This window comes from Equus asinus, chromosome 20 (genome assembly GCF_041296235.1).
Source record: "Equus asinus isolate D_3611 breed Donkey chromosome 20, EquAss-T2T_v2, whole genome shotgun sequence".
NCBI lineage: Eukaryota > Metazoa > Chordata > Mammalia > Perissodactyla > Equidae > Equus > Equus asinus.
In genome coordinates this window covers 76069858-76092074 of record NC_091809.1, presented here as the reverse complement: position 1 = coordinate 76092074, position 22217 = coordinate 76069858, and the positions used below count along the sequence as shown (strand labels likewise).

The 22217-nt window shown below is 38.0% G+C and overlaps 1 long non-coding RNA gene across 1 annotated transcript in view; it reads right to left on the bottom strand.

The window, feature by feature from the left end:
• Window positions 1–22013, bottom strand: part of LOC123278858 (uncharacterized) — a 30377-nt gene extending 8364 nt beyond the window's left edge. The window contains exon 1 of the long non-coding RNA XR_006516543.2: window positions 21889–22013. This is a non-coding gene — a long non-coding RNA (uncharacterized lncRNA). The remainder of the gene's footprint in view (window positions 1–21888) is intronic.
• Window positions 22014–22217: the final 204 nt, after the last annotated feature.

The following is a 22217-nucleotide window of genomic DNA, read 5'->3' as shown; positions in this document are numbered from 1 at the left end:
CCAAATCGTTGGATTTTATTTACACAGAAAAAAGGCACAAAAAAAGCTAAAGATATTCTTCTTTTTCAATACACAAACAGCCCTTCTCAGAGTTATCGAGCCTTCACCTCCTTGCTTAGAAACAAGATTAAAATCAGCAAAGGCTCAGCTTAAAGGAAATCACATCTATGAGACTTTAATCCCTCAACTATAAAATATGGAAAATAAACTTTTCTTTATACAAGTTCTGTGTGGATTAAAAGAAATAATTAACAAAAAGCATCCTTGCCTTGCACCAATACATAAGCATTCAATGAAAAGTTATTTTATTATTCTTATTCTTATTCTTATTCTTATTCTTATTCTTATTCTTATTAATGTTGTGGGAGAAGGAGGAAGAAGATAGAAAAGGATAGAGTAGGGATGGAAGGACCAAATATTCACGATACACTAAATATGCATGAGGCATATGAGGCACTCAATGTTTATGAGGTCTTAAATTGACCACCCATGGGTAATACTCCTTCTGGCACCATACATCCTTTGCCTAAGAAACATGGATAAAATTCATAGCCGTTAGATTAGGCCAATCAAAGAGCTACAGCTATGCTAGGTATACCTGCCCCATAAGTGTGTGTGTTGGCCCCAGGTAACACATTACTGAGCCCCACTGTTCAACATCACTTCTAGTCCTTATAACCACACAATCAGCAATGAGAGTTGATAAGGCAGGGAAAGACAATATACGAACATTGCATTGCATAGCACAAGATTTATGTAATGTGCTTGCAAACTATCCTGTGTTAATCTAGATCATCTCTTTCCCTTTGCTTCTTGCTATATGTCTTAAATTGGTTCAATAAACTCTGTATTTTGACCTTCTTAATTTGGCGTAGAGCTATTCAAAACATTTCCGTATTACCTTTTTAGTGTAATGAAGAATCTGTAATAATGTCCTCTCTCTCATTCTTAGTATTGGAATTTTGTGTGTTTTATCTTTCTTTCTTCATCAGTCTAGCCAGAAATTTATCAATTTTATTGATCTTTTCAAAGAACTATCTCTTGATTTCATTGAATTTTTTATTTGTTAATCTATTTCATTGACTTTTGCTCTTAATTTGATTATATCCTTCCTCTTTTGTATTTAGTTTGCTTTTGCTTTTCTAATTTCTTAAGGTGGAAGCTTAAGTGATTGGTTTTAGACTTCTTTTCTAATGTAAGCATTTAAGTATTTTAATACTATGAATTTCCCTCTAGAGACTGCTTTAGATGTATCTCATGAATTTTGATATGTTGCGTTTTTATTTATTCAGTTCAAAATTTTCTAATTTCCTCTTCTTATCTTTTTTGACCCATGGATTATTTATAAGTGTATTATTTAGTTTCAGATATTTGGAAATTTTCAAGATATCTCTTAATTCCACTGTGGTCAAAGAAAGTAATTTTTATTATTTTAATCCTTTTAAGTCTATTGAGACTTGTTTTCTTGCCCAGTATATAGTCTATCTTAGTAAGTGTTCTATATGCATGTATAAAAACTTATGTATATTCCATTGTTGTTGAGTGGAATGTTCTGTAATATCAGTTAGGTCAAATTGGGATGGTATTATTTCAAGTCTTCAAAAATCTTTCTGATTTTCTGTCTACTTGTTTCAGTAATTACTAAGAAAGAAGTATTGAAATTTTAAACTATAAATGTGTTTGTCTATTTCTCCTTTTCAGTTTTGTCAATTTTCTCTATCTATTTTGAATTTCTGTTATTAGGTATATACGCATTTTTGAATTTTATGTTGTCTTGATGAACTGACACTTTTTGTCATTATGAAATGTCCCTCTTGATCCCTGGTAATATTCCTTGTGCTCAATTCTACTTTATCTAATAGCAATATAGCCACTATAGCTTTCTTATGATTAATGTTTACATACATATATTTGCCCATTCTTTTATTTTTGATCTCTATATAAAATGAGTTTCTTGCAGAAAGTTTGTGTATGAGTTTTACTTTTTATATGATCTAATGATCCCTGCTTTTTAAGTAGATGTTTAGGTCAGCACTTTCCAATTGAACTATAATGTAAGGTATACATGTAATTTTAAACTATGTAGTATCAACATTTAAAAATAAAAATAAACATTAGAAATTAATGCTAATAATGTATTTAATGTATAATATCAAAAATATTATTTCAAAATTAATTGATGTAAAAATGTATTAACAAGATGTATATATATTTTTTGTATCTAGTCTTCAAAATCCAGTATACATTTATACTTACTGCACCTCACAATCAAGACACTAAATTTTTATCAGAAATAGTTGACCTGTATTTAGATTTCATAAAATTTAGAGTTGAAAAAGTAGATTCACATTCCCAAGTTGTTCTAAATATACATGAAAGATTTCCAATAATGGAGGTACCCATTTTAAAATTTAAACTAATTAAAAGTAAATTAAAAACTTCGTTCTTCAATTGCACCAACCACATTTCAGGTGCTCAATAGCCACATGTGGCTAGCAGCATTGGACACGGCAGGTTTAGATCATTGATATGGTTAGGCTTAAATTTAATCAATCTGCTATTTATTTACAATTAGTCTTTTCTTCCTTTTTTCACTTCTTTTCCTGTCTTCTTTTCACTTAATCAAGTATTTTTAGTATTTTGTTTTATATTTAATATTGACCTATTAATTGTATCTTTTGTTTCCTTTCTTTAGTGGTTGCTCTAGGGTTTACAAAATACATCTTTAACTTGCTCCACTCTGACTTGAACCAACATTATAATACTTTACCACTAGTGTAAGAATGTTATAATCAAATGCTTTAATTCCCCCTGTTCTTGGTGCTATGTTGTCATATGTTTTACTTCTATATGTTATAAACACCATAATACATTGTTATTTTTCCTTCAAACAGTCAATCATCTTTTAAAAGACATTTAAAGGCAAGAAAAAAGCTGTTTTATATTTATTCACATATTTACCATTTCTAGCACTGTTCATTCCTTTGTGTAGATCTATATTTCCATCTGGTGTCCTTATCCTTCTGCTTGAAGACCCTTTAACATTTCTTGCTGTGTAGGTACACAGTCAACAAATTCTCTTAGCTTTCATCTGCTAACGAAATCTTTTTTCTAACTTTCCTTTTTGACAGCTATTTTCTACTGGATGTAGCCTTCACTGTGGGGCTAGTTTCGCACTATTACTGTCTTCATCTTTCTGGGTTCTCTACTAAGGAACAAGTCTTCTCCACTCTGACCAGCTGGAATTCTAATGTCTTTCAGTCCCATGTGAGCTCTGAGAACTTTTCAGCTTATAGCTGGCCTCGTGGAGTTTCACCCTGTGAACGCATAGCACAGTGTTCAGCAACCAGTTCAAGAGAATTCCCATGTAGATTTCTGGAGCTCTCTCTTCACTTAGTTCCTTTTCTCTGGCATTCTGCTCCAAAAATTCTACCCACTTCAACCTCCGTGAACTCTGATCTCTGTCTCTTCATCTCAATAAGGCAGCCAAGTCCATGGGATTTTCCTCTCTGTTCTGCAATTTGGAAATTTCCTCAACACAGAAGCTTGGCAGAATTGTATTGTTTCTCTTTGCTGCATGATCACAATCTTGTGCCATCTATTATTTAATGTTTGGAATAGGTTTTTTTCATATATTTCATCTGGTTTTATAATCATTTATTCCAGGAGGGCATGTCTAGTCCCAGTTATTTTATCATAGCTGTAATTTTGTCTATTATTCTCTTTTTACAGATGAAATTCCTCCTGTGACTTCTATGACCCTATGAAAGGTCATCTCTACCTTTAGGTACTTGTGTTCCGAGAAGCAAGTCGTGGGTCCTGAGTATCCATGCACTAGTCCCAGGACAAAGGTGAAGTAAGTGAGGTGCCTAGGACACAAAATTTAAGGAGGCACTCATTCTCAGATGTATAAAAATGCTGTCCCTGCACTTGCATGACCCTGAGCATAAATGCCTCCTTAATTTTGCATCCTTAGGTGCCTCTCTTGCCCACCATAGTCCCAGCCCCTTCACTCATATTCTTGCCAGGTATGCCAAAAATGCAATGCCCCGACTTCTCTCTACATGGATCATTTCTCAAGGCCCTGTTTGCAGTGAGCAACCTTGAGAGAGAAGATAATGCCTTCCCTGGAGAAAAAGCAAGCTTGCCTCCACTTATTATAAAAGCATTGAATCCCCTAAATTCAGTGTTCCTCTCCTATAGTGCAACCACTGCACGTGCAGGCATCCATTATGGGCTCTTTGTATCACCCCTATGGTATTGGAGGACATAGTAGTTGGATGTAAATGAACATGAAACTCTGGTTACTGCTTTACCATGAGTGATAAAGCCCTTTGTCTCTGATCTAGCAGTCTCATGTCTTCTGTTAGCATCCAGGGAACAGTAACAGGCTAGCTTATTCGCTTATAAATGAGGTAAAACCCTCACAGTTCTTGAAAACGTTCACAGAAGGTAGTATATTCTTTTCCTTTTGATTTTGACATGCTCCCCAGAGATCACTGAGGGAAACTGAGACTGTGACCACACCAAAATGTTTAGGATTAGTTATTCTTGATTTTAATACCACTGAACTTGGGAAGTAAAGTAACTGTCATTTCTGCCTTTAATTTTTTTCTTCCTGCCAGTCCCATCCCTATCATATATGTCTCATTCTACATTAGTCATACACCCATGTTTCTATTTCTGGGGAATCAAAAAAACTGTTAGAAGATCATAGTAAGTATCTGTTCCTTCCTCATCTTCCTCAAACACCCTTGTTCTCCTTGTGTCTAGGTATCCCAGCTTCTGTCTGTCTCTCTATTGCCTCTCTGTGTCTGTTCATACCAGTATATGTCTCCTCCCATCTTGAATTATATATGTGTGTGTGTGTGTGTGTGTGTGTCTGTGTGTCTGTGTGTCTGTATGTGACACAGAGACTCTGGAGCTCATATTTCTCTTAATACCTCAAAACTTCTAGGATCTCATCTCCTGGCACCGGGACTGGGACAGCAGAGCTGAGAAGCTGGATGTTTATAGGGAGAGGAGAAAATTTTAGTGGAGAGTAAAGTGTTCACAGTCAGGCAGTGGTTCAGGGTCACAGAGAGGGACTCAGTTCCTATCCAGCGACCTCTTCCCACACCTCCTGAACCTCTTGGGATGCTTCAATGATGAATTTAGTTTTTAAATTGACATTGCCAAATAATTTCCAAAATGACTATAGCCATTTATATTCTCACTAGAAATGCTTGTCAGAGTTTTACTCCCACTTTCAACAACACTAGATATTCTTATCTAATGATGTACTCATAGCCTTTGTGTATAGGATTATATTTAAGCGGAAGATATTTCTAAATACTTATTTTCTGAAATTATTTCTTCTTTTCCAAGATCTGTAACTATCTATTTTTCCTATGTATTTCTAGACAAAACTGCAGTTTCTTTCAAGAGTCTTTTGACCTAATTTGAGAAAACCAGCCTTCTTAAGTTTATTTCTGAGAATTTCCAGTGTGTGGGATGTATACACAGAAACAGGTCTCTACAGATCTTTTACTACTTACCACACGGATCAGTATATGAACTATATTTTCAGAGTCATAAAAAATTCTGAAAATTAATTTCACTATGAAATTACACATGAAATCTAAAGATAATATTTGTAACTGCAAAAATCTATAGCTAACATCATCCTTAATGGTGAATGATTTTCCCTCTAAGATCAAGAAAAAGAGAAGAATGTCCACTCTCACCACTTTTATTCACTATTGTACTGGAGGTTCTAGCTAGAGTAATTAGTCAAGAAAATTAAATAAAAAGCATCCATATTGGAAAGGAAAAAATATATCTATTTGCTAATGACATGATCTTATATAGAAGAAATCCTAAGGAATCCACAAGAAAACTATTAGAGCCAATAAAAAAAGTTAAGCAAGATAGCAGGATACAAGATCAACATAAAATATTGATTGTATTTCTATACACTAGCAATGAACAATTCAAAAGTGAAATTAAGGAAACAATTCCATTTATAATGGCATTAAAAAGAATAAAATACTTAGGAATAAATTTGATAAAAGAAGCGCAAAACGTATGTTCTGAAAACTACCAAACATTGTTGAAAGAAATTTAAGAAGACTTAAATAAGTAGAATATATTCCATGTTCATGCATCAGAAAGCCTAATATTGTTAAAATGGCAATATCACCCAAATTGTTCTACAGACTCAATGCCATCTCTATCAAAATTTCAGCTGACGTCTTTGTAGACATTGACAAGCTGATCCTAAAATTTATACAGAATTTCAAGAGACCCAGAAAAGACAAAACAATCTTGAAAAAGAACAAGAAAATAGGAAGACGTATACTTCTCAATTCGAAACTTACTGCAAAGCTACAGTAATCATTACAGTGTGGTACTAGCATAAGGAGAGACATATAGGTCAAAGGAATAGAATTGAGAGTTTAGAAACAAACCTGTATATTATTGTCAATTGATTTTCAACAAGGCTTCCAAGATGATTTAATGGGGAAAGAATAGATTTTTTGGCAAATGGTGCTGGGACAACTAGATATCTACATGCAAAAGAATAAAGTTTGAACCCAATCCCAGTACCTATGGAAGTGAATTTATTTGGAAATAGAGTCTTTGTAGATGTAAATTAAGATGAGGTCATACTGAGTTAGGGTGGGCACTAACGGAACATGACTGGCATGATAAGAAGATAAGAGACACAGATACAGAGACCAGAGAGGACAATGTAATGGGAAGATGCAGAGAGACAGAGGGAGAACACAGTAATGTGAAGATGGAGTAGACATTGGAGTGATGCTGCCACAAGCCAAGGAATGCCTGAGGCAATCTGAAACTAGGAAGAGGCAAGGAGTGATTCTTCCCTAGAAGCTTCACAGAGAGCATGGCTTTGCCAACACATTGATTTTGGACTTTTAGCCTCCAGAACTGTGAGAGAATAAATGTTTGTTGTTTTAAGCCAGATAATTTGTAGTACTCTGTTACAGTAGCCCAAGGAAACTAATACAGATCCCCCACCTAAATGTAAGAGTTAAAATTATAAAGAATGGATAAATAAATTGTGGTACGTCCAGACAATGGAATTTGATTCAGCACTAAAAGAAAGGAGCTATCATGCCAAGAAAAGACATGGAGGACCTTTAAATGCATATTACTAAGTAAAAGAAGCCAATTTGAGAAGACTACATACTGGATGATTGCAACTGTATGGCACTCTCAAAAAGGCAAAACTACAGAACCAATAAAAAGATCACTGGCTACCAGAGGTAGAGGAGAGGGAGGGATGGACAAGCAGAGCACAGAGGATTTTTACGGGAGTGAAATTATTCCATATGATACTATAATGGTGGATACATGTTGATGTGGATGAAGGCTGCCCCAGGGAGAGAAGCCCAAGGCATTCTGGCCTGCAAGCCAATCTATATCATCCCCTGGGAAGCATAGGACGTGCTGACCTAGGTTAAACTGAATGATAAAAATTCATTGAGTATCTAGATCATTTCCAAATAAGATGATAGAATATTAGAGGTTAGTTATTAAATCTGGTTTATCTACTTTTGGCTTCTTATTACAGAGAAACTAAAATACGTTTGGGTCTATTAGTAAACATACCTTGTTTTTTATTAAAGGTCATTCTATGAAGTAGTAGTTGTTCTATGGTTCTAGAAATTATTAAAAAGTGTTTATAAATTTGCCAAACCACAGAATGCTAATGTAAAAGATGGTTCATAATTGCTTAGTTTTTTAGTTTTCACTAATGTCGGTATGAGTTGAAAACTCTAATTAATATGTGTAATTAAAGCTACTAAAAATTAATAAGGAAAACGTTTGTATTCAAGGAAAGTAAGATGTAAGTTTTCACTAGAGAAGGTATAAAGAATGGAAGTATTTTTGTTTGTTGGGTTAAGAAAGATAAATTTGTCCTAACATACTAGAAGGGAAGAAGGAAGCATGGGACAAATTCTGAGTGTAAAAAGAAAGTTATAGAAGGTTTGTAGAAAGAGAAATTTTGAAAGGATTTTTATGTCTGGTAAGGTTGGCTAAGATTGAAGTGAATCCAATTGAGTAAATGAGTTTTAATGTCAAAAATAAGCTGGTGCAGGGGCCAGCCATGTGGCTGACTGGTTAAGTTTGCGTGCTCCGCTTCAGGAGCCCAGGGTTTTGCCAGTTCAGCTCCTGGACGTGGACATGGCACCACTCATCAAGCCATGCTGAGGCAGTGTTCCATATAGCACAACCAGAAGGACCTACAACTAGAATATGCAACTATGTACTGGGGGACCTTGGGGAGAAGAAGTAAAAAAAAAAAAAAGCGAACACTGTCAACAGATGTTAGCTCAGGTGCCAATCTTTAAAAAAATAATAATAAGCTAGAGCAAAGATTAAAATTTGTTTTTCTCTCTCAAAAGGATAATTTTCTTGAACTTTTGGTCTGCTCTTGATAAAGAGGTTATAAAAAGTTTTTCTTTATTTTTGAGTAAGTTTACCTAAAGGACAGAAAATTTATGTTTTGTTAAAATAATTTCCTGTATTCAAAAAGACTGAGGTCTCACTATTAAGGTTTTTTCTTTGAGTATTTTAACTCTTTGCCCTCGACTATTTCTGTTATCACTTTGAATGGATACCTGAACATTGTTTCACAGTGAGTGTTGTTTCCTATCTGAACGAGTGTTTTAAAACATTTTGATATTTTTGACAAGCCCTCTCCCAAAATATATATATTTTGAATATATATATTGAATAAAAAATATGTATATGTATTCAAGCCCTGAATAAAGGCTTTCTTTTGACCTGGAAGAAGGAAGAGAATTTTTTTCTGAGGATTTTCAGAGGGCCCCTGAGACTTCTCAAAGAAATTTTCTGTCTCTTCCTATAAGGAGGAAAATACTAAACTAATTAGGCTTATTTTGTCTGTTAAATTACCTGCAAAGCATTGTCAAATAAGTGATGATAAACCTTCTTAGGTGGTATTATGTGGATAAATGTTATTGATATCAATGTTTTAAAATTATATAACATTCCTAAAATTCTGATCTGTCCTGGTTGTCAGCCATAATTCTAGTTATTATCTTGAAGTGTTGCGTCACAGAAGTAGCCAAGTTTCTTTGTCAATTGCCCTTTGAGTCTTTTGTCATTTGCAGATAGTTGCTGTTTTACTCTGATGCTTTTTGCTTTTGCAAATATGTTTCATCTTCAGAGAAATTCATGGAAAGGATTCTGACACAGGATTCTAGAATACAGGTTTCTGATAAACTTTCAGATCATAAAACTGAACTGGGTAAGAAATTACAGAACTCTAACAGAGAAACTGATGATCTCATGAAACTGCTGATAGAAGATTAAGATCAAGAATCGATTACAGCGGACTGAATGAACTGATGAGGATGATTATAATTTATTATGACTTTTGTTTGAAATACTGTTGATTTTTTGAGGTTTTGTTTTGTTTTCTTGGATTTAACAAAGTCTTTTCTCTTCTTCTCTCATGCTAACCATGACACATCAATTTGATAAGTTACACCTTTGTAAGAAGATTTGAAACTTTTATTTATTTTTCTCCCTACCTGATCCCTCCAGGATTTGGAAACCCTTAATGAGTGAATATTGTTTTCATTGCAATATAGTTATTTGCATAAATTCAATAAGAATCTGTTCTCCTTATAACGGGACACAATTGGAAACATTGGTTATATTACCAAGGATTTGACTGGAATGTCATATTTGAGAGAAAGATACTGTCTGAGATACGACAAGACAGCTTTTGGGGAATAAAGCTTGACTTTCTGGAATAAAGCCACTTGGAAATATTGGTCTGGTACCTTTTTTACGGGGATTCCAGCAATCCTACCTGGTAAATAAGGAAGATCACTTATCTGGCAGGTGCCTGGAACCTCAAAATATTTTGAGGGAACTTCAGAAGAGAGGAATCCACCCAAGTCTGTAGGTATTGCAGGCAAAATCTGGTGACAAGTCCTTGGCTTGGCTTTCCTGGCCTTGAGAGGCCTTTAAAGTTCAATCTGAGATTCATTATAAAAAGTTCCAGCAAAGCATATTTAAAAGAGCCTATATGATCAATTGCTATTCTTGCTGCACTTATGGAAATAATTGGACGAAGTTTTATTGAGACTACACTTATTTTGCAAACCAGTTAATCTTAATTTGGCTAGCTTTTGTAGAAAATGAGGGTGATTTTAGAGAGAAAAATTATGTTTCAGTAGAAGCCATAATACACATTCATGGATATTAGATTCTAGCTCTTCTCTTTACAAGATTCATCTATTACTAATCATAATATCTCCTGTGGTCAACCATCTCTGATACCTGGAAGCTCCCTGGCCACAATCAAACCTTTTCCTTCAACTGTACTGCCCAAATACTAGCTAGATTCACCTTGTCACAGGTGGCTCCCAGACAATAAGTTCCTAAGGTAAGGTCCCCAATCTACTGATACACACAAGATGGACTATATCAAATTTGGGACTGACTGGGATAGACAGCCCAGCACATGTTAATTAGCCCCTAACGGCACTCAATGGTTATGTGGCTCCAACCTATGGCCTTGGCTGCTGCTTGGATGGATTGGATGATGCACCCTAGGCTTCATTTGGATACAAGATAGAACTACTTTTACTATATCTTCTCCTGCCAAGCTACAACAAAGCTGGACCCATTCTGTCTTCCACTGGTATAATCAACTTGCCTCAATTTTCCTTCCCCAATTGGAATCAAAAGTGTCATCTGGTACATGGAAGCCCTAAACAAATTTACCATGAAGGCATTGAACAATACACAACATAGCCTTTTGCTGCTCAGTTTAGAAGTATCCCAAATGAGTAAGGCAGTCCTCCAAAACCAAATGGCACTTGATGTCTTGATGGTAGCACAGGGGGGGCACTTGTTCCATTATAAAAACTGAATGTTGTGTCTATATTCCTGACTACCATCAAAATATCTCTGGCCTTCTATCCAATATAAGTCATCAAATTAAATCTATGGCTGACCCTACCCTACCCCTAAATGATTAGTTGGACTCCTGGTGAGGTCCAGGTCTCCAGACTACTATCAAATCTTTATTCATTCAGTTAATCATATTGCTTGTATTTCTTATTAAAATTTGTTGTCTGTTTCATTGTTTGTCTTCCACGTGTCAACATATTTTAGTCTCCTGGGCCACTTCTCATCAAATGATTCTCTCGTCTCCAGAGGATCTGTATATCTTGTCTGCCTTGGACTCTCTGGGTGCAGCCTTCCAGTCCACTGAACCTCCTGCCTATACGCCTTTGGCCCCCATTTAGGGGCAGCTCTATGAACTTGTACAGCCAGAAGCAGTCATGGAAGATTGACCATCATCCACATCCCCAAAGGATTTCAGGGCCAAAGGGGCTCGGGGGGCATTTTATGATGTATATCAAGGCTGCCCCAGGAAGAGAAGCCCAAGGCATTCTGGCCTACATGCTGATCTATATCATCCCCCGGGAAGTAAAGGACATCCTGAACTGATTCATATCTAAAGTTATACAACCACACAATAACCAGACCCCACCTGCACTGATACCACTTTAACAACCTTTTTACATGATCTTTCCTTTATCTAGCAAAAATAACTCACATATCCATGCCTTATAAATTTAGCCCTACCCTCAACCCATTGCAGCTCTTCACTGCCCATGGGTCCTGTCCTCACACTAGTCTCTGAATAAAATAGCACTACCACTAGACCTTGAGAGTCCAAGAAATCTTTCTTTTGACTCTTCAGTTCACTGAGCCCACATCACATGTCATTATACATTTCTTAAAGATCACTGAATGAACAACACCAAGAGTGAACCCCAATGTAGACTCTGGACTCTGGGTAATAATGATGTGTAAATGTAGGTTCATCAGTTGTAACAAATGTACAAACTCTTGTGTAGGATGTTAATAGTATGGGAGGCTGGGGAAGGGGGAATTTAGGGAGTGCTCTGTACCTTTCACTCAATTTTGCTGTAAACTCAAAACTGCTCTAAAAAATAAAGTCTGCTTTTTAAAAATGAACAAAGGATCTAAATATACATTTCTCCAAAGAACATTTATAAATGAACAATAATCATATGAAAAGATGCTCAATATCATTAGCCATAAGGGAAATGCAAATCAAAACCATAACGAGATACAACTTCACACCCATAGAATGGCTATAATCCATCCAAAGAGCAGAAAAATACCTATTTCCTGGCAAGGATTTGAGGAATTCTAACTCTAAGATACAGCTGGTGAGAATGTTAAATAGTGCAGCAGCTTTGGAAATCAGTCTGGCATTTCCTCAAATTGTTCAACATAGAGTTACCATATATTCCAAAAAATCCATGCCTGTGTACATACCCAAGATAAATGAAAATATATACCCACATAAAACTTGTCCAAAAATGCTCATAGCAGCATTATTCATAATACCCAAAAAATGGAAACAACTCAAATTTATCAATGTATAAATAAAATCACAGCACAGACCCTTAGAACTCTGAAGCAAAGCCCTGCCATCCTCTGAGGATAACTAGTCATCTTTTGGGAAACAGTTTTGGCTTTCTACTAGGGCTTCACAGAGACTGAATGCTTAACCCTGGGCCACCAAGTTACCATATGACCTGGGCTGCCCATCATAAAGTGGGTGTTGTCTGCCCCGATAAGCCATAAGTTGAACATACATAGTACCACTCCATCATCCAATAGAAATGGTAATAGTGTTCAAAATAGCACTGTAGGAAGATCCTGAACTCCCCTCCTCCCATAAACACATCAAATCTACTGCTATATATGGAAAAATTTCCTCTGAAAAAGAACCCTAAAAACTAGCTGAGCAACTCCTACCCATGGCGTAAACCAGAAAAAACCCACATCGAAGTGGGTAGGAGAGGCTGAGACACAATCTCACCATAAACCTTAACCACTAGCACAGTGACCCACAATTGAGAGGGAACTCAAAACCCAGAGCTTCTCCCCGAGGAGAAAAGAATTTGAACCCCACGTTGGACATCCTAACTCTTAAGACCTGCACCTGAGAGATGAGCCCCCAAAACATCTGGCTTTGAAAAACAATGGAGCTTACATCCGTGAGACCCACAAAGCTATAACAAACTGAGAAATAGCTCTTAAAGAGCTTTCAGGCTGGGGCTTACTCCAGAGACCAGCATAGAGGAGCCAATTGATAGGCACCCGGACTTTACATGAAAGAAGTTGATTTGCTTACTCAAAGTATCAGCCTGTGGGGCAGACATCTAATTTAACAACAGCTAAGGGCCTGCTGGAGTACTCTCTGGGGATGGAGGCTGGCAAGTGTCATCTTTGTGGTCTCATTCTGCCTCACTCCAGCTCACTGGTATCTCCTGAAAAGGAGCTTGTACCCTCCTCTGGCACACTGATTTTTGCAGCTGCCACCCAGGAGACACCTCTTGATTGCCTGGCTCTGGTGGCCAGCGGGGCTTATGCTTGCAAGTCCCAGAGGACTATAACCTATGAAGAAAAGAGTTCTTAACTGGTTACCATCCCCAGGGCCCAGCATGAGGCAACAGTCCAAGGAGCCCAGTCTTTATCTGAAAGAGGCCTCTTTCTCTTTCACATAGTCTTCCAAAATGGCTGTACTATTTTCCGTTCCCACCGGCAATGAACGTGCATTCCGGCTGCTCCACATCTTTGCCAGCATTTGCTGTAACAAGTGTTTCAGATTTCTAATGAGTGTGTAGTGGTATCTCATTGTTGTTTTAATTCGCAATTACCTAATAACACACCTTTTCATATGCTTATTTGCCATCTGTATATCTTCTTTGGAGATGTGTCTGTTCAGATATCTTGCCCATGTTTTAGTTTGTTTTCTTACTGTTCAGTTGTAAGAGTTTCTTTACCTATTTTAGATACAATTCCTTTATCAGATATGTGTTTTGCAAATATTTTATCCCAGTCTGTGGCTTGTCTTTTGATTCTCTTAACAGCGTCTTTCACAGAGCAGAAGTTCTTAATTTTAATGAACTCCAAATTATCAATATATTCTTTCACAGATCATGCTTTTGGTGTTGTATCTAAAAAGTCATTACCAAACCCAAGGTCATATAGATTTTCTTCTGTTATTTTCTAGAAGTTGTATAGGTTTCTGTATCATAGATACTGTAAAAGCTGTAAGGTCTGTGTCTGAATTTATATTTTTTCATGTGGATGTCCAGTTTCTCCAGGACCGTTTGTTGAAAAGACTATCCATTCTTCATTGAATTGCCTTTGCTCCTTTGTCAAAGACCAGTTGGTTATATTTCCATGGATTTATTTTTGGGCTCTCTATTCTGTTCCATTGACCTGTTTATCTATTCTTCTGCCAATATCTTGATCACTATGGCTTTATGTATGTCTTGAAGTTAGATAGTGACAACGCTCTTTGTTCTTTTTCAGTATTGCTTTGGCTATTCTGGTTCCTATGCTTTTCCATTTAAACTTTAGAATGAGTTTATTGATATCCACAAAATAACTTGCTGGAATTTTGAGGGATTGCATTGAATCTATAGATCAAGTTGGAGAAAACTGACATCTTAGTAATATTGTCTTCCTATGCATGAACATAGAATATATTTCCATTTATTTAGACTTTCTTTGATTTCTTTCATCAGAGTTTTGTAGTTTTTCTCATATAGGTCATATACATTTTTTGTTAGGTTTATAGCTACGTATTTCAATTTTTTGGCGGTAATGCAAAGGGTATTGTGTTTTTAATTTCAAATTCCATTTGTTCATTTCTGGTATATTGGAAAGCAATTCATTTTTGTTTTTGTTTTTGTTTGAGGAAGAGTATCACTGAGCTAACATCTGCCACCAATCCTCCTCTTTTTACTATGGAAGATTGGCCCTGAGCTAACATCCTCGCCCATCTTCCTCTATTTTATATATAGGATGCCTGCCACAGTATGGCTTCATAAGCAGGGAGTAGGTCTGCGCCCAGGATCCAAACCGGCAAACCCCGGGCCGCTGAAGAAGAGCACGCAAACTTAACTGCTGCACCACCAGGCCAGCCCTGATTTTTGTATGTTAATCTTATATCCTGTAACCTTGCTATAATCACTCATTAGTTCCAGGAGTATTTTTGTGGATTATTTAAGGTTTTCTAAATAGACAATCATATCATGTCAAACAAAGATAGTTTTATTTCTTCCTTCCCAATCTGTGTACCTTTTATTTCCTTTTCTTGTCTTATTGGATTAGCTAGGACTTACAGTACAATGTTGAATAGTAATGGTGAGAGGGGACATCCTTGTCTTCTTCCAAAATCTGATGTTCTCCTCTATTCCTAGTTTGCTGAGAGATTTTTTATGATGAATGGGTGCTGGATTTTGTTAGATGTTTTTTTCTGCATCTATTGATATGATCATATGATTTTTCTTCTTTAGCCTCTTTATATGATGAATTATATTAATTGATTTTTGAATGTTGAACCAGTCTTGCATACTGGAATAGATCCCATTTGGTCATGGCATATAATTCTTTTTAAATGATGTCTTAACTTTAATCAAGATGATTTATAGGTGATAACAAATTACATTTATATTACATTACATTATTATTGCAATACATTACATTATTACATTTCCTAATATTGGATTTGCCTAGTATTTCTATTGTTAAACCACATGTTATATGACGCATTCATCATTTAATATGGTCATAAATTAAACCTAGTTTATTCTATTAAGGATGTTTCTGTCTAGTGGCAGCAGTGTGAAGGCATTAGAGTGCTTCATATTGGAAAAGAGCATGGCTTTGAAATCAGATTGTCCTTGATCTGAATCCTGACTCCACAATTCAACAGCTATCTGTTCTTCAACTAGTTATTTAATTTGCCTAAGACTTAGTACCTTCCACACAAGACTGTGGGATTAAATAAGATATTATGTATCATGGCACACGCTGAGCACTCAATTAAGTGCAAGTTTTTATTGATGTTAATATTTCAAGTAAGGTTATACAAATATTTTGTACTCTCCCTTTTCCAGATTCTGGTATCAGAGTTTGGCAGATAAAAATCTCAATGTACAAAAAAACAACACATTTATTTTCTTTAAATCATTTTAACTTCAATACCAAGCTTCCATCAAGCTCTACAGACAGAAAATTTAACCTCAGTCATCCTTGGGGTTACCTCTTCCCCAGGTTTGGAAGTTTTTGGAGTCTTACATGGCATCAGGGCTTTGGATGAGCTCCCCAATCATCAGTCATAGGTCATTCTCATTGAGACACAGTTTCATATAACCTGCAGGCCCATTCAAGCCAGAGTCTCTACTCTTTCCAGAAGTACAGAAAAACAGTTATAAAAATAGGCTCAGGAGCCAGATTCCCCAGGTTCAAATCCTGTCTCCATGCCTTCCAAGCTCTCTGAGCCTCAGTTTCCTCATCTATAAAATCAATCGGGAGAATGATAATACTTAACCAATAGAGTTAATGTGAGAAAGAAATGAATTTCACTATGTAACATTTTCAACAGTACCTGACACTATATAAGAGTCAGCTATTATTATTTTTAAATTAATTATAGCATAGGAACCTTGGACAAGACTAGGAACTCACTGAAGTTTAGGGATGCAGGGCGAGAGGGAAATTGCCAAGGAACAGAACAGAGTGCCATTGTTCAAGGGACCCAGTCTTCCCATAAATCTTTATCCCTTTCCCAGTCTCCTGGAACCTCTCCTCTCAGCCTTGCTTGTCAAAGGACCCTCTCCCTCGTCCCAACCTCTCAGGACACCTAGCAAGATCCCTTCAGAAAGCTTAGACTTTTGGAAAACAAGAGCCGGAAAAGGAAGATGCAGAGCGCCCTTGCTATCTATCTTACCACAGATCCTGAGGCAAGAGACACAGGGACTGGCTGCCAGCTTCAAAGGGGGGAAAATGGGAGTAAATGCAGAGAAAGAAAACACAAACTGACACATCAAATATCTATCCTGATGTAAGAATAAAGCTAGCTTCATAAATGACTCAGGAAAATTTCCCTTTTTTTGTCTTCCTTCTCTTAGCACTGGAAGAGTAGTCATCAAAAGAAATTGCCCATAAAATTATCTGGGTGGGAGAATTTTTTGGAGGCAAATTTCTTACATTTAATAGGCAGAAAACAAAACCAGAGCCTACCTATGTAACTGAAACAAACCACACTATGTCATAGATTTTACATGTACTGGAAGCAGTTCATGTGTAAAACCATTGATCCAGGAAATCTGGTGTAAAAACGATACCATTATCTCTTTATCAATTATTAAGGAATATGAAGAAGGGAAGATGAAAGAGGAACGGAATTAATATTTGATAAGCAATTAACAGTGCCTCTTACCTTGCTAGGCCTTTTCTACGCAATTCACATCTTTATATACGAGAATGATAGTAGTAAGGTAGGTTATCCTCATTTTATGAATGAGAAAACAGGGTCATTGAGATCACACCAGTAGTACATGAAGGAGCTAATATTTAAACCTGGTTCTGATTGACATCTAAATCTATCCTCTTTCTACTACACCTCCATTACTTTATAGCAAATTCATGACAAATATGTGAATCTTCCTCCCAAACTTCATTGTTGCAAACTGAAGTTTTTGTTAGATTTAGCTCTTTGATAAGCCCTAAGCTGAGGGAAGACCTATGTGTTTATGAACATCAGAACCAATTTCAGTACAGAACATAGGCTTCCTAAAAGTTTCTCTTGAACAAGCTGCATCCTGACTAACCTCAGATGAAGATCTTCTGTATCATGTTGGGAAGTCTTGTTTTTTTTTTAAAAAAAAAGATTTTATTTTTCCTTTTTCTCCCAAAGCTCCCCGGTACACAGTTGCGTATTTTAGTTGTGGGTCCTTCCAGTTGTGGCATATGGGATGCCGCCTCAGCACGGCTTGATGAGCGGTGCCATGTCCACGCCCAGGATTCAAACTGGCGAAACCCTGGGCTGCCGAAGCAGAGTGCGCGAATTTAACCACTCCACCACAGGGTCGGCCCCTCATGTTGGGAAGTTTTTAGGAGGTCATTTTGGAAGTGGATTGCTTAGCTAAACATTTGAGTCTTGCATGCCTCTTTAAAGCAGGCTCATGCACATATTGGCTTGGGACTTTTTACAAACCCCCAAATGTGATGACTCCCCCAAGTTACATCCCAGTAAGAAATTAAGCCTTGTTAATGGGAAAGGAATATCACCCACTTCTATTTTCATGCAAATGGTCTCAGTAGAATAAAAGGGGGACAGTGAAAGTGATGACACTGATCTAATTATCTGCAGGCCAGTATCACCAAGTTCTTGAAAGGAACCCACAGAATGGCTGACACAGGCACACAAAAAAGCCAGGAAACAATTGGGACCTTAGCAACATGGCAAAAACTGGCTCCTCTCTGCATAAAGAGCTGCTTTATGAGCATTCCTTGTTATTTTCCATTAAACTCCACCACCTCCCCCAAGAAAGATTGCAGCCCATTTTTAATCGATGCCCCAATGCTCGACAGTCACTGACATGTTCCATTCCAACAACTTCTGCTTTCCAGGTCTGTTATCCACTCACACAATTTCAAGGCCTAGTATTATGAAAATGTAACATGTAAGAATAAGACTTCAGTGGATACAGAGCATCAGCATCCAGACAGTGTGGTACTTCACAAACTCTCCTATGATCCTCATAACCACAGAGTGAGGCCAATGTTAAAATCTCCATGTTTAAAATCAGGAAAATGAAATCCAAGGAGATGAAGCCCCTTGATAAAACACTCAAAGCTAGCAAGTAGAAAGAAAGGAGCCCAAAGTTTACGATTCTTTATACTGCACTACATTGCAGCTGTGTTGGTAAGATATCGGCAAAAAAAGGAAATGAGAGGTATGCCCTAAAAAGCAGCATTCAATGCAATTCAGCAGTTTCCTGGTTTACGCTTTAGTTTCCTGAATCTAGCCTGCTTTACCCAGGTTCCAAGGCCTTCCCAACTTTGCCGAGGAGGCTTCTCTCTCAATGGGATGTGCCCTATCCCATTTCTCTCATCGCTGTCTCCCAACCTGCTGCCAGCTATAGCCCTATTTCAAATCCTGTCGCTGCCTTATCCCCAGCCTCTATTGTCTAAGTATCACCACTGCCTGGGACCAGATAAAAATCTTTGCCGCCTAATACCAGCTCTGATCAAATCAAGTTCATCAGAACCCCTTAGGCTCTTGGCCATCCCCCTCAAGGATCAAACCTACAGACAGCTTAGTTCCTCTAGCCTCCACCTTGCCTAAATCCAGCTCCATCCACTTCTCCAGGGCCTGACACTAAGGTTCCACACCCTGTAGCAGAGGCAGTGTCGGGCAGGCAATGACCATAGGCTCTGGAGTCAGGCAGACAGAACTGGATTTGAATCTCACTATGTGAACCGGACAAGTTATTTCAGCTCTATAAACCTCTATTTTCTTACCTGCCTAAGGAGAATGATACTACATGCCTAGGGAGGAATCAGCATGCAGTGATTATTTAATAAAGGGTAGGTATGCCCACAGTCATAACTTTCAACTGCTATATTTATCAAAATTCTTTCTTTTTTTTTTTAAAGATTGGCACCTAAGCTAACAGCTGTTGCCAGTTTCTCTCTTTTTTGTCTCTGCTTTATCTCCCCAAATCCCCCCCGTACATAGTTGTGTATCTTAGTTGCAGGTCCTTCTAGTTGTGGCATGTGGGACGCCACCTCACCATGGCCTGATGAGCGGTGCCATGTCCGCACCCAGGATCCAAACCGGTGGAACCCTGGGCCGCCGCAGCAGAGCACACGAACTGAACCGCTCGGCCACAGGGCCAGCCCCTCAAAATTCTTTCAACTGTTATTTAAGAATAACTTTACATTCATATTAAATGGTGATAAATTTCCTTACTACCTAAAAATAGCTAACACTTTTTAAGGAGTGAATAAATGACTGAATAAATTATTAAATAATTGAGTGAATCAATCAAACCGTTGGCTATACTTGGTATAAATGAATCAATTCAATTAAACAAATATATATTAAATACTATAATGTCCCAGGCACTATGCTAAGTTCCAGGAAACTAGCAGTGCATAAGATAGACAGGATCTTTGTTCTCCTAGAGCTTACAATCTCCTTCCTTTGGTTTTTGATACAAAATCTACGATGACATTGAACGAACTGGGTTGGAATTATTTGCTTGGGAAGCTGCCTCCTCCACTGGCCTGTGAGCACCATGAAGGTAAAAGCTGCATCTTGATTGCCGGCCTCAGGGCCTGGTAAGGATGAATGACTTCATGTACTAGCCTCATTTCCCATTCCTGACAGAGATCTTACTGTCTCCTCTGGAATTGCCTTATGTGTACACATTCCTGTTTCTCTCCCCCTGACAAAAATCCAGGCAGAAGCCTGCCATAGAATTTACCCCTCAAGATCTGATGGGAGTAGGGGTTTTAGCAAGGGAACATTTTTATGCCCAGTTGCAATCTATGGATCCAGAGAGTGAATTTTTAAATATATATATATATACATATATATATATATATATATATATATATGTTAGAGGAAAATGCTGACATTGTGACAGAAAAACAAGTCCAAAATAGTATGTCAACTGAAGAGAGCCAAGGGATCGATGAGAGTCAAATTAGGCAACAGGGAGCAAGAAACAGTGGGTTGGAGGAAGCTCATGGTGATGCCCGAATGAATTCTGGAGACCAAGAGCTGATCCTGCGAGTCCTATTGTATCCTCCCACTATGTATTTGAGTAAGTGGGCCCAGGTTAGTTAAAGGAACAGAATTACACAGACGCTGTTAATCTGTGGAGCTTCAAAACTGTCCCAGCAACCAAACAAAATTTGGACCAAAACTGAGTAAACTTAAGAGTTTTCCTGACAGGCAAATTAGTTTTACCTTCAGAGACTCAGGACTTGACTAAGAAAATTAATTCAATCAGCTGCACAAACAGGATGTGCCAGGGTTTCTTCACCTTCTTTCCGGTGGTCACAGTTGGAGGAAAGAGACAGATAATAAGGGCTAACAATAATCTGCAGTTACTTATATAATGGACGGCGAACAGGAAGCCTGAATGCAACTGCCTCACCCCTATCAGAACTTGTAGCTGGAGATCTCGAACCTCTGAGAGCATATGGTTTTCAACTGTTTCACAGAGGAACCCTTCAGAGTAAATGGTGCCCAGCAGGTCATTTCCTAAAGCAGATGGTAGCAGAGCTCCTGTGGTTAGGGTGAGGCTACCAGGTCTGGAAGGCCACCTGCTCAGCCTCCTCCTTGTCCCTTGCAGTTGGTAGTGAGGGTCGGGGGGCAGGCAGGAAGGGAGAGGTGGGGAAAGGATGAGGAAGTTGTGGTTCATAAAGAGAAAACACAACTGCACAAATGCTGCAGGCATTGGAGATTTGATATTCTTTCAGGGTTTTATATGTCAAAACAATGGCGAGTGAGAATGGTCAGGAATGAATAACTGGCTGCCGGGATCCCTGTTAACCATGGTGATTATCTCCCAGCCAAAGTCAGCAGGCAGCAGACCGATAAGAGTCACATCAGCTCTTCGGCTCACAATTCGTTTAGAGCTTTTTTTTTAAATGTGGAAGCCAGTTTATTCAAGACTTCCAAGCTCAGTCTCTAGTCAGCACAGGGGCATTTGTCCCTTATTCCTCATCTTCTCTGACTCCTCAAAACCATAGAGGAAAATGTGCTAAACCAGCTGGTGCGAAAGGTCTGAGTTCACGCAGAACCTTCTTTCAAAGGATTTGGAAGCAGAAGCCCGTGTAACTGCATTGCCTGTGGCCAAGCATCTTCGGAGCCCCCCTCCCACCACACCCCAGCTTGAGGCAGCTGCTTCCTTGCTGCAGTGGTTGCCACCCCTCAGACTGGAGAAAGGGAAATAAATCATTGCCATTTATCACCTGTCAAAAACTCAGACTCCACTTGTCCTGAACAGCACAGCCAGACACAAAACGGCAACCAGCAGTCAGAGGATAAGAAGGATGTGAAGGAGAGACGAGGGGCCTGTATCCCACCTGCAGGGAAGAAGGCAGGAACGTTAACAGAATGTTCCGCCACTTTCTTCCTGTCCTTGAACTAAATAGGAAGGCAGTCCGATCAATAGGAAGGCCTATGTGAGTCTCTCAGGAATAAACAGCTCTAGCTGAGGGTCTCCCTTCCACCCCTTAACTGTGGGCCTTCTGGAAACTTACTTGATACTTCTAAGGTCTGGTTCCTTCATCTGTAGAGG